The sequence below is a fragment of the Panthera pardus genome, unplaced genomic scaffold (assembly GCF_024362965.1).
Source record: "Panthera pardus isolate Hobbes unplaced genomic scaffold, ASM2436296v1 HiC_scaffold_22, whole genome shotgun sequence".
NCBI lineage: Eukaryota > Metazoa > Chordata > Mammalia > Carnivora > Felidae > Panthera > Panthera pardus.
This window is the reverse complement of record NW_026526788.1, coordinates 38,835,470-38,848,537: the sequence shown is the minus strand read 5'-3', so window position 1 is coordinate 38,848,537 and position 13,068 is coordinate 38,835,470. Positions and strand designations below refer to the sequence as shown.

General features: G+C 55.5%; 1 protein-coding gene across 1 annotated transcript in view; it reads left to right on the top strand.

The window, feature by feature from the left end:
- The window catches only part of ZCCHC24 (zinc finger CCHC-type containing 24), a 63,255-nt gene that overhangs the window by 37,329 nt on the left and 12,858 nt on the right, over window positions 1-13,068 (top strand). The window lies entirely within an intron of this gene.

Genomic DNA, 13,068 nt, shown 5'->3' with positions numbered 1-13,068 from the left:
CCCGCAGCCAGCCCAGCTCCGGCGGTCAGGAGCCCAGCGCTCCATTCCCGGCGCTGACCCTCACTCCCCGCATGGCTTGCGCTAGTCATTTGCCTTCTCTCTGTGCCTCGGTTTCCAGGGCTGTAGAAGGGGCCTGTGGGGAGGGGGGGGGGGCAGGGTACAGAAGACAGTGTCCGATGGACGCTGCTCCTCTAACAGACTGGCAGCAGTCGCATCTAGAGCAACGGTTCCCAATGTGTGTCCCCGGCCTAGTAGCAGCAGCACCGGGAACTTGTTAGAGATGCAGATTCCCAGGCCCGCCCCAGACCTATTGGTTCTGCACCCCCAGGGCTGGGACCAGCAGCCTGTGTTCTGACGAACTCCCCAGGGGGTTCTGACGCACGCTCAAGCCTGAGGAACAACCTGTGCTCTAGACTTATGAGCCTGGGCATCTGGAGTCAGGGAAACGGAAGGCAGCTGTGTGACCCTGGAAAGGAGCCTTCGTTCCCCGGTAAAGGAAATGGGTCGATGATCCGACCACTCTGCTGATTGAGTGAGACAGTTAGCACTGGTCAGCCTGGTTCCCACACCACCCTGAGGGCAGGTCCCTCGTCTGTCTGGCTCATGCCACCATGTCAGCGCCTCAAAGGATCTGGCCCAGAGCCCTAGCAGAGGGGCCCGTGCACAGGTTGCAGGGCACAGGTACACCGCATTCCCTCACAGGTGTAAAGGCTTCCAGGGGGTAAGCCCCCCCCACCCCGGATTGGGCTGGGAGACGAGGTATTCCGGATGGCAAGACGGGTGTGTACAGAGTTGAACGTGAGAAGGAGTACCAGTAGCTAGGCCCCCTCTCCTGACATGGGTACACACTCTCTTTCCTCCCTTCTCAGGGCACCGGAAGGGTTGTCTTGTGGGGCTGCCCACAGACAAGCGCAAGGACACTTGCACCCCCAAAAAATCAGAGCTGGAGGCTCTCTGGGAGGCACGTGGCACTGTCGGAGTCAGCCAAGTCTGGGTTTGGATCTCCTACTTCCTGGCTGTGCAACCTTAGACAAATCTCCCAACCTCTCTGTGCCTTCCCCGTCTGTAGGGGTTATACCGGGGATAGAACGGCTGGCGGAGGTTACGCTGCACATAAGCAGGAACTGGGAGGCTTGTATAGCTGAGGAACCTGGGACCCGGGGAGGGGAACGGGGCACCTGGGGACACAAAGCAGAATTCGTGCAGAGCCACACTGCGCTGAGCACCCTTGCCGTTGGGGACAGTGGGGAAGGGACGGTTTTGAAGATTTTTTCAGTCCCTGGGTGGAAAAAGCAAGGTCAGCTGTGGCCTGGGCTGTGGGGTGAGAAATGAAAGGCTTGCTGCCTCCTTGTAAACGTTTGGAAAAGTCACATAAGAGCAGCTCTTCCTCTGCTAGGTCCCCACCCCGAAGAGGAAGACCACAGGTAGGTTTGTGCTGTGGTCTGATGCCTGGCAGCGACCAGGAGAGGCACACGTATGCGTGCCTGCACACAAACACTCACGTGTCCACAGGCACACCCACCCTTCTGCCCGTAGCCCATTCTCTGATTTCCAACACCGTCTGACACAGTGGAACCCCAGTAAAAGCTGGTAGATACCTGGGCTGGCCCCCAGGAGCCTCTTAACTTTTGCTCTGCCCAATCACAGCTGCCACAGGTGACCTTGAAACCATGGTCTTCTGGACCTCGCTTGGCAGTGAGGGAATTGGACAACAGCCAGCAAGACCGGGGTTCAAGGCCTGCCTCTTACTTGCTTGGCGACCTTGGACAGGTGACTAAACCCCTCTGGGCCTCTGTTTCCTCATCTGGAAACGGGGTCACAACAAAGCTTACCTGCAAGTCAGGTGCATGGCCAGCGCTGGCACAGTCCTTTCCTGTCTGTGGCTGTTGTGGTCTCCTGAGCAACTCAAGCCCCAGCACTCACCTGCTCTGAGCTCTCAGAGGTGGACAGCTTGCTTCTCTTTCTACCCCTCTATGGTCAGATGAGGAGATCGAGGCCCAGAGAGAGGAGGGGCTGATGTGAGGACAGAGCTGAGGCTGGAGGTCCGGCCTGCAGCCTCCCTCCAGGCAACCGAGGGATCCCCAGCCCTGGCCCCTGCCAGAGTGACCCCAAACTGCTGACTTTAGCATTTTACTGGCCAGGGTAGATCAGGTTTCTTTTCTGGCTCTCAGCCACCCTCCACACGTTTCCCCATCGCTATTTTGAGCTGAGTTCCCCTGCCCCCTCCTCCCAGGGCCGTGGCCCTTACACCGAAGCCTCATCCCAGGTTAAGATTGCCACTTCGTATCCTACCGCCTTCCTGTCCCCAGCAGCTCCCCTAGGATTAGTACAGAGCCTTCCTCCAGCAAGGTAGGGCTGGGCTGGTCACATGTGGCCTGGCCTTGCCAGGGACGGCCTCAGATGTAGAGCTGGGGACCAGCCAGCCTATGGGAATGGCGCTGCCGGCCTGAGGCAGCCCTCCAGAGTGGTCAGTGCAGCCCAGGAGGGGCATCCTGGGAGAGGAGGATCCACACCAGGCCCAGCCCCAGCATTGTCACCTCTGGTGTGTGACCTCAGTCCCGGCCTGCATGCTTCACCCATCACGGGCACTGCTCATACCAGTGTCCCCTCAGCGGTCCATGTGCTCTAAGACCCACCCAGGGTGCTCAGAGGGAAGCAGGAGATACGGAGTGCTCTGCTTGACCATGGCACACTTCTAAAATTTTTTTAAACCATGTTTTGAAGGCAGGGGAGGGGCAGAGAGAGGGACACACAGAATCCGAAACAGGCTCCAGGCTCCAGGCTCCAAGCTGTCAGCACAGAGCCTGACGCGGGTCTCAAACCCATGAACTTCGAGATCATGACCTGAGCCAAAGTCAGACACTTAACCGAGTGAGCCACGCAGGCGCCCCCCCACGGCACCCTTCTAGACTGATGGGAAATAAGAAGGCAGAAACGGTTAAGTTCAGGATGAAATCTGTGGCATGTTGGAGGCAGGGTCAGGGCAGGACATGACCCACGGCCAAGCCAGTGGTGCAGACCGCAGAGTCCCCCTGGGAGTTTGGGGAGCTGGGGCCTTCTTTGGGGAGGGTTGTCAGTTAGTGCAGGAGCCTGGGACTCAGAAGATGAAGTAAGCACCTCAAGGAGGGCAGTTAACTCTGTCTAGGAGTGAGGAGGCAGGAGCCTTTGAGCTTGGCCTTGAAGGATACCTGGGCATTCACGAGGTAGAGAACATTTGGGGCATAGGAAACAGTAGGAGCAAACGCATGGGCCTGGGGGGTGGGAAGCAAGAAGGACACAGCATTTGCAAAAAATGATTTTGTAGTTGTTGAGTGTAAGTTTTGTAGGCGGGCATAGCTGCCTGCAAGTAACCGAGGTTAGAAGGTCATCTGGGTGGGGGGGCACCTGGGTGGCTCAGTCGGTTAAGCCTCCCGACTTCCGCTTAGGTCATGATCTCCTGTTTCATGAGTTCGAGCCTTGTATCGGGCTCGCTGCTGTCAGCACAGAGCTTGATTTGGATCCTCTGTCTCCCTCTTTCTCTCTGCCTCTGCCCCACTCACGATCATTCTCGCTCTCACTCTCCAAAATAAAAAAGTAAACCTTTAAAAAAAAGAAGAAGAAGAAGAAGAAGAAGAAGAAGAAGAAGAAGGTCATCTGGGCCTGATGGGGAAGGAGCCTTTGGTGTTTTGCCTCAGTCCTGCAGGTTGATGGGCAGGGAGTGGGGGTGTCCCAGCCTGCTGTGGCCATTAAACCACAGGGAGACTGCCTGGCTGAACCCCGGTTGTGGCTGGAGCGGGAGAGGCGGCAGTCAGAAGAAAGGGCTTGCAGAGCAAATGGGCCACCCAAACAGGGACGTGCAGGGACCTGGAGCAAATGGTTGTCCGACTCAGTAGCATCCAGCTATGGGCAAACCGCAGGGCGGTTGCGGGTCTTACAATCATCTCCTACAGTGGCCGCGGGATGGGCAGTGGTTCTCTCTGCAGCCGCGGGAGGGGAGGAAAACCCAGATCTTTTGCAATCGCTATGATTCGGATGTTTTTCACCCCTTTGGACCGGCCCCTCTTCCCCTCCCCGCCCCTAAGCTCTGATCCATGTGGTTTGCTGGTGGAGGAAAGCCAGAAGCAGGAAACAGATAACTCAGGGAGTGGTTGTTCATGTGATTAAAAAGTCTTGGCTTTCCAAAAAGTTTAGCCCAAAAGCACTTCACATTGCCTGGCCTCGGGGTGGGGTTTGGAGAGAGGGGTTTCTGCCGCCTCGTTGCCAGGGCTCCTCAGGGCACAGGCACCGGGCTGGAGACATGGGGGTGGGGTGCGGGGCCCGGAGGGGCTTGGTCTCCGGGTGTCCGTTTCCGCTGTAGTTTGTTTCCCGCCTCCTCTCTCACCTCGTCCTGTCACTCTGTGGCCCTCCTCTCCCAGACTCTGCTCCCCACCCTCCCTGTCCCTCTTCCTGATGTCACTCCACCTCTCTTCCCTGCCTCTCTCTGCCTCCCCCTTGTTTTCTCCTCTCTCTCTCTCTCTCTCTCTCTCTCTCTCTCTCTCGGCCCTTCCCTCCTCTCCACACCCCCACTCCATGCCCCCTCCCCAGGGTTTTCCTGAGACCTTTTCCTGGCACTGTGAAAGCTTCCATTGTTCCCCGGCACTTTGACAAACCCTAGTGTTGTGGAATCAGGATGGCATTTTTGCGGTGGCTTTGGGCTGGGAACGGGGTGGGAGGGGTGACAGGAGGCTGGGCTTTCTGGGCGCATGCTGTGCTGCGGCAGGAACCCAGTAAAGGGGAGGGGGCCCCGGGGGAGGTGACGAGGACGCCTGTGCTCAGACAAGGGGGCCCTTGAGGCTCCAGAGGAAACCCAGGGTGGCCTCTTGCCTCGTCCCCCCTCCCTCCCGGCAGCCCACAGGCCGTGTGGCCCAGCCCACCTGTCCCTCTGATCCCTGCTTCCTCTGGGGCCTCCGCAGAGCCTGCAGCTGCCTGGACCAGTCCTGCTTGCCTCTGTGGGCCGTGTGTGTGTGGACATGTGCGTGTGGGGGGCTTCGGAGGGTCCCTAAAGCAGTGTCCCAGAGCACAGGAGAAGGAAACGCGTGGGTGTCAACACTGGACAGACTTGAGCTCAGAACCTGGCCCCATTGCTTACTCATTATGTGACTTCAGACAAGTCGCTGCCCCTCTCCCAAGCCTCAGTTTCCTTATCTGTCATTAGGGTTACCAGTGATGATTTTGGAGGGCTGTTGCATCGATTAGAGATAATCTCCAGTGCCGAGCACTGGCTCCGTGCCTGTCACCTGGAGGGTGAAATGTGGTCTCTGCCTGAGGACATGGGTCCACGACTGTTTCTGCAGGTGTTGAGTCCCACTTGGGCCAGAGCATGTGGCTGCCGGTGTCCATAACCAGTGTGGGCCACAGTTGGAGAAAGGGTCGCAGGGCTGGCCCCGTTGGCAGGCCCCACTGTGAGAACTTTCCTCATCTGTCTTCCTGGAATGTTCCACCGAGACTGGCGCAGAGTAGGTGCTCAGGAAATGTTAGTTGAATGACTGAGTAATTGAGCTGATGGCCAGGGGCTGGGGGTCAGAGGTGGGGTCATTCTGGGAACAGGCTTGTTCTCTAACTTTCTCACAGCCATTTCATGGAGCGGCTGTGCAGGAGGAAAGTGTTGCTTTGGAGCTAGCAGATTGGGTTCAAATCTGGACTCCATGGCTGTGAGGTGCTGCACAGGTTGCTTGACCTCTCTGGGCCTCGCTTTGCAATTCCATCAAATGGAGAGGCTGCCATTGGGAAGCAGCTGGCACATAGTAAGTGCTCACTAAATGGCATTGTCTCAGCTTCTCCAGAACAGCCCCCTCATTTGCAGGCGAAGAGACTGGAGATGAGCATGGGAGGACCAGGGCCCAAACCCGGGCGTCTGGCCACAGCCCCTGTTCATTTCCCATTGTCCCAGTCTCGAGACAGACAGCAGGGAGGGCAAAAGGGTAGGCCTGAGAAAGGCTGGGGGACTCAACAGAGGGGGATCCAGGAGAGGGGCAGTGCCCCCCTCCGGGGGGGGCGGCCTAGCATCCAGAAAGAGCCCCTAGAACCCTCTTGAACTATCTAGGAAGGGCCAGCAAAACTGCACAAGGGGTCCTGGGACTATGCACCAGTCACCCCTGCCCCTTCAGCCTCTGTGGGGAAGGGCATCTCACACTTCTCAGACCCGGGGCTCTTCCTCTCCCAACTCTGGGCCAGGAGTACCCAGGCACCCGGCTGCAAGAAAGCATGCAGACAGGGTGGGACAGGGAGCCGGTTAGGAGCCCATCTATTCCTTATTTCCTCCCCCTGCTCCTCCTGGCTCCGGCCCTCGCCTCTCAGCTGGATGCACCGTGGGCCGGCCTAGAGCTCCATAGCAGAGAGGGGAGTGTGAGTGGGCCTGCCAGGCACACGTTGACTTATGGACCTCGGAGAGGACCCTGGCTAGAGGTCAGTGCCACCCTCACTCTGGAGATGGAGAATCTGAGGCCCAGAGAGGGGAAGGGACACCCCCAGGGCCACCCAGCATGCCAGGACCCATGACAGTAGCAGCCGTTTCCTGTTTCTTCCCATTCTGGCTGGGCGGGTTCCTTATCTGTGTGTAATCCTGGCATGTTGCAGGGCAATTGAGAGAGTGGGCTTGAGTCAGATGGCTTGGGTTCAGATCCAGACTCCACCACTGGCTGGCAGTATGCCCTTGGGCAAGTTACTTTGACCTCTTCGTGCCTCAGTGTTCTTGTCTGAACCTGGGACTGATCATACTTAGCTCATAAGGTAGGGGTTGTAGGAATACAAAGGCCCTGGCCAGAGTGTGGCTGTTACTCTGTCCCAGAGCTTGGCTGGGCGTAGGCTGCTCTCCCAGGCAGGCAGAGGTGGTGCGGCCAGGGCTGGGGTGAGGCCTGCAGCTGGGACCACAGCCAGAGCCCTATATCCAGGGAGCAGAGCCCGTGCATCCTTGGGAACAGAACCCGGCATGGAGTCCTGACATGCAGGGGACATAGCCTCAGCAGGCCCACCCTGCTGCCCCCTCCTGGGCCCAGGGTCCCTGGGACTCTCTGCCACAAGCTACCAAAGGCGACAGTGTCCTCTCCCTGCAAAAGGGACTCCATCTAAAAGGGGCAAGAGGACAGCAAGCTTCACCCTCAAGGCTTACTCACTCTGGGTGGGACTCCAGGAAACAGGGGCAGGGAAATCGACTGGCAGACTGACCAGCCAAGCTCTATGTCATGTGACAGGTGCGGATACTTCCCAGCTGTCCTCAAAATTGAGGGAGTGGATGGAATCTAGGAGGTGGGAAGTCTGCTGGGTGGCTGGGGGCAGGGCCGCCCTATGGACATGAGTACGGGCCAACAGAACCAGCAGCAGGCCGGCCAGGGTCCAGCAAGCCCCAGTGGCCACACCTGCAGGGGCAAAGGGGGGACAAGTATGGGTAGAGTTGCCATCTCTGATGGGTTGCCACCACCTTGGGAAAGCATAGGGCGCCCCCTCGTGGGCAGGAGGGGCTCGCAGGCCAGGCAGCGGCAGGATGAACCGCCAAAGTCACACCTACTCATTAAAGACAATTCCTTAATTAGAATAGAGGATCCTGTCTCCCGGAGGCAACCTCTGAAGGCTTCTGTCTTCTGCCGGCCCTTTTCGTGCACCCTTTTCCTTTTTATGGGTTTACTCTGGGAGCAGCCCATGTCCTGTCACCTTGTCCTGTTTTCTTTACTGGCATTTCCCCAAACCCTTCAAAAAAACTCCTCATGAGCATCTCAACGGCTTTGCTGTCATTCATCCGATGGGTGTAACATCATTGAGGGCACCAGGGCATTGGTGTTGAATGTTTAGCTCATTGTAGCTGTTCACGTCATAAACAATGCTGAACATTCTTGAACACCCTGTTGGTCCGTATCTCTGATGGTTTCCTTAGGACGGCTGCCCGGAAATAGATTTGCTGGGGGAACGGTCATTTCTAAAAGCTGCGGGAAGGCTGTTCACCAAACTGTGTGCTGTAGGGATCTAGCAGGAAATATACCTGTTTGGTCCCACTCCTGGTGGTGTCTGGGAGTGCCCTGTCTCCACCCCTGCTAGTTGGCCCTCTCCAGCAACAAGACTTACAAGCGCCCTCCCAGTAACCTGGTCCAACTGTCTGACCGAGACAGAAGTCCCCTTGGCAGCCTCCCTGAGAGTGGTTTACACAACCTCTGCTTGCATACCACCAGTGACAGGCAGCTCACCATCTTACCATCAACCATAAGAAATCTCCTGAGCTGTTGGGAAAAAAAAACAGGGAGCCGTGCCCAGATAGTGTCAGCATCATCTGTGTCTCTTCCCAAGCAGGAGGCTTGCCCACAACCTGCCCAGCTTTGCTCTCAGCTTCTGCTTGGCCCAGGTTTTCCTTTCTACCCCCACAGCAGCCCCCACTGCCCACTTCCCAGGCTGCCCTCTGCAAGGATTCCAGCCACGGTCTGGAGGCCGGAGGATCCAACCCCTCCTCCCGGCTCAGTCCCTGGCTTGCTGTATGTCCTTGAGCCAGTCATCTTGCCTCTCCGGCCCCCAGAGGGCCTGTCTGTGCTACCAGGGTGGTGTCGAGCACCAGTGAGCTGTGCCCGGGGCTGATGCGATTCCCCAGAGCCGTACGTGGCAGGGGCCCGGGTCAGGAGAGCAGGTCAGGCCTGGCATCCTTCCCAGCCCGGGCGGGTGGCGGCCCCTGCAGAGCCGTCGGCAGTCAGCGTCTGTTTCATGTTGAAGTTTATGAGAAGAGGCTGGCCTTTCTGGGAGGAGGCAGGGGGAAAGTGTGGGGGGTAGAGAAGTCTTTGTTCCATCAAAAATTCCTCCTCCCTTTGGCCCTGCCCTCCTCTGTAAGCATAAACAGTGTTGGAGTAAGTCCTTCCAGGAAGCGGCTCCTTGCTGCTGAGCTGAGAGCTGCCCTCTGGCCTGTCTTCCCCGGCTTCCACTGCCTCTTTACCCCTGCCCTGCAGGCCATTTCTCCCCCTGTGACCCGCAGGAGGGCAGAGCCGCCAGGCTGGGCTGAGCAGAGGGGCTGAGGACGTTTCTTCTGAGTACAGGCCTCAGCTTTGTGGTAGAGACACATTTGGGGGTGACAGACAGAAAAGGGAAGCCAAACGTAGCCTCGTGGAAAAGCCCGCTGGGCCTAGTCCTGCTTCTCAGACACTGGAAGCTGTTTGGCGAGTCCGGCCCCTTCCCTGTGCCTTAGTTTCGCCATCTGTTAAATGGGTTGATGATATTCCTTGCCCCACAGGGTTATGGGAAGAGTCGAGCGGGAGCCTGATAGGCTGTGGAGCCCTGAGCGCAAAGCCCCGCACACAGGTGGCACCTTGTAAGCGTCTCCCCTCTTTGCTCTTCCCTTTGTTCTCCGCCAGCAGCACCACAGAGCTTCCGCGGCCTTCCCCTGTCTTTCTTGGTTCTTCCCTGAAAATTCCAGAAGGTGAAAATACCTAATGCAGTCCCTGTTTTGCCTGCCACCTCCTCCATCTTTGGGGATAGTGGGCCCACCCTTTACCCAGGTGCCCTCCCATCTTTGGGAGCTTTCCTCCTATGATTTACACCCCCCGGGTCTCAGCCCCAGCCTCTGCATCGCCCCGGAGGCAGCTGCTACCCCTCCCTGCACCAGCCCCAGGAGAAAAATCATCCTGAAATTGCTAATGGTCAGTGAGCACTTGTAATGTCCAGCTGTCAGCTAACACCTTCATATGCATGAATGCCTCCCATCCTTCCAGCAGCCTGGGGAGCGGGCCCTCACCACGATCCTGGTTTCCAGATGAGGAGACCAAGGCACGGAAAGGTTGAGTAACTCACTCGGGGTCCCCCAGATAGTCCCAGCAGAGGCAGAATGTGATCACCGGCACCTGGCCGTGGCATCCATGGTGTGAGCCATGTCCCATGCAGCGGGGTGCCAGTGCCTGGCCTGATGGCAGGGTGGGAATGGGGTGCTGAGGACATCTGGTCCTGCAGGAGGCGGTAGCCCCTGTCCCTGGGCCCTGCCCAGCAGTTCACGCTCCCTGATGGATGGCTCCAGAACGGCTGGTTTTCTAATTACACGGTGTGGTGGTGCTTTCCGACCCTCCCCTCGCTCCTTCCTCTCTTCTGCCTGCTTCTCTCTCTGGTGCACATTCTGTATCATCTTTTTCGTGTGGGTTTCCTTCTGAAGCAGAGACTCTTTGTTGGCTCTGCCCCATTCCTCACCTTTCACTCTGCTGAGTGACCCCAGGATGCCTTGCCCTCTCCCTCTGATACCCTGCCCCCTGCCCTTTGCCCCAGCTGCAGGGCCTGTCAGTTTCTGAGTCCAGAAGCCTGTAGGGCCAGATCCCAGAGTGGGCCTGACTGGTGATGGCCCCCACATTTCCCCCTTCAATCCAGGAGTCTCACATGCTACCATGTGCCTCACCATCCTAAAAGGCACCTTTTAAGTGTAGGTGCCTTTATGAGTGGAGACACCAGGGAAAGAGTGCATCTAGCATTTATTTCAGGATTACTGGGAAGGGAGGCCATAGAAGCTAGAGTTGCTTCGAAGCTGCGGGTACCAGGCACCAGGTAGGAAGGGTGGCACCAGAAGGGGTCAGAGGGACCACCGCACACCCACGGACCTCAGACCAACAGAGCTCAAAGCATAAGTTGACCCCTCTACCGCAATTTGACTGGAGCCTGGATGCCGACTGCATGCTGAGTGCTCCCCTCGGCATAACCAGCCTCCCTCACAGACCTGCCAGTGCTGAGAGCCAGCCCTGCCTTGGAGCTCAGACTGAACGTCCTCCCCAGGATGTAATGGCCGCCAGGAAGGCCAATAAAGATCTAAAGACATTAGGCAGCAGGCCCAAGAGATCAGGGCAGTATTGTTGTCACTTTCTAAATTTAGATTTACACACTCAGTAGTATGTCCCTTTTTAGTGATTTGCCTGAAATTCTAGTAGGCTGTCACCAAGTGGTGGTATTGGCTCTTGGGGATAAGAGACACGGTTCCTGAAGGAAGAAATTATTGCTTTACATGCTGCTATTATTCTATATTAGTAAATAATAATAACTAATATTGCTGTTTTATGTATCAGGCACTAAGTGTTCTACATGTATTATCTCGTTTGATCTTCAGAATAGTCAGATGGTGGTTCCTGTCATTATCTTTGTGAGTAACTTGCGTAAGATCACAAAGCTGGGATTTCAGTCCAGAGTCTGTGCTCTTAACCTTTATGCGCTACTTTGTGAATGGGCAATTACCCGGACAAACATGACTATAGAGACGGATCACCCTGTAGCCCAGAGCTTCTTAAACTTAATGGCACTTGGATCCCCTGGGGCTCTTGTTAGAATGCAGATTCCCATTCAGTTGATCTAAGGTGGAGCCTGAGACCATGCATTTATAACAAGCTCTCAGGTAATGCTGCGGATGCCAGTCTAGGACCCACACTTTGAATATCCACAGTGGAGAACGTGTGTTTAAGCCTGTGTCAGACCCAAAGCCTACAAGTGCCAAGTACGTGATGTAAATGCAAGGAGCAGCTGGTTGGAACAGAGACGACACGGAAGATGTGCAGTCATTGTGATGGGGCCACTCCTCAGCCTCAGTGAATAGTCACCTGAGAGATTTCTGGACCAATGTGGTCCTATTTCTAGGTGGAATCTCCCGTTTTCTTTTTCTTTTTTAATTTTTTTAAATGTTTATTATTTTTGAGAGAGAGAGAGAGAGAGAGAGAGAACACAAGCAGGGGAGGGGCAGAGAGAGAGGGAGACACAGAATCGGAAGCAGGCTCCAGGCTCTGAGCTGTCAGCACAGAGCCCGACGCGGGGCTTGAACTCACAGACCGAGAGATCATGACCTGAGCTGAAGTCAGCCGCTTAATCAACTGAGCCACCCAGGCGCCCCCGAAATGTCCCATTTTCAAATACTGAGGTGACTAATCCAAGTTTATAAAACACCTTGCAGCTTGTACGTGAATGTTCATCGCAGTGTAATTCATAATAGCCCCAAATTAGAAACAACCCAAATGTCTATCATCTGATGAATAAGTAATAAAATACAGCGTGTCCACACAATGGGATAGTATCTGGCAACAAGTTGGAATAAAGGTCTGAGACGTGCTCCTACATGGATGATCCTTAAAAGCATTACACTGAATGAAAGAAGCCAGACACAAGAGGATGATTATTGTGTGATTCCTCGTATATGAACCATCTAGAACAGGGAAATCTCTAGAGACAGAAAGGAGATTGGTGGTTGCCCAGGGCTGGGTAGGGTGAGAAGGGTATAATGGATATAGGGTTTCTTTTTTTTTTCTTGGGGGGGGGGGGACAACCAAATGTTCTAAAATTAGATTGCAGTGAGGGTTAATATAAAACTCTGTGAGTATACTAAAACCCACTGAATTGTACACCTCGTACAGGTGAAATGTGGGGTCTGTGAATCATATCTTGTTAAAGCTGCTTAAACCAAAACCAAAAACACCACGCAGGAGAGAATTAGTCTCTTTAATAGATAAAGTGCAGTTACAAGCCAACAAGAAAAATAACAAACCCCAGCAGAAAAAAAAAAGATCACGAAGGACACAGATCAACCCACGTGACACATTAACCAAGGAAGCACAGTGGTTCTTAAATGCACGGGGAATTCTCTCTTGCAATAAAAGACAAGTCAAAGCCACTCTGAGAAGACTTTCTACCTCTTAGACTGGCAACAGTGACAGCGATTCTGGCGAGAAAATGGGACATTAAGTTGGTACCCCTGCAGGGTGGTGGGGGCGGGGGCCGGGGGCAATGCGTCATTATCCTTCAGAATTGAAAGCGGGCATCCCCATTGACACCGCGGTTTAATCTCTGGGGATTTATCCCCCACACGTCCCCTCACGCGTGCAAAATGTGATACGTACACACACACGCACGCACACACAATTACACATTGTCACACTGCGATAGCCGAAGAGTGGGAGAACCCAGGTGCTCTGTCGTGGTGCTTGGCGAGCGCCGCAGAGCTCGCATAGACGCCGCGCTGTACAGCTGTTAAACAGAACACGGCAGGGCTGTTTGTACTGATGCAGGGAAGAGGTGTGTTATTGCGTATCTCACAATAATAATATGCCCGAGATAGCTTACTAAGAAAGGGAA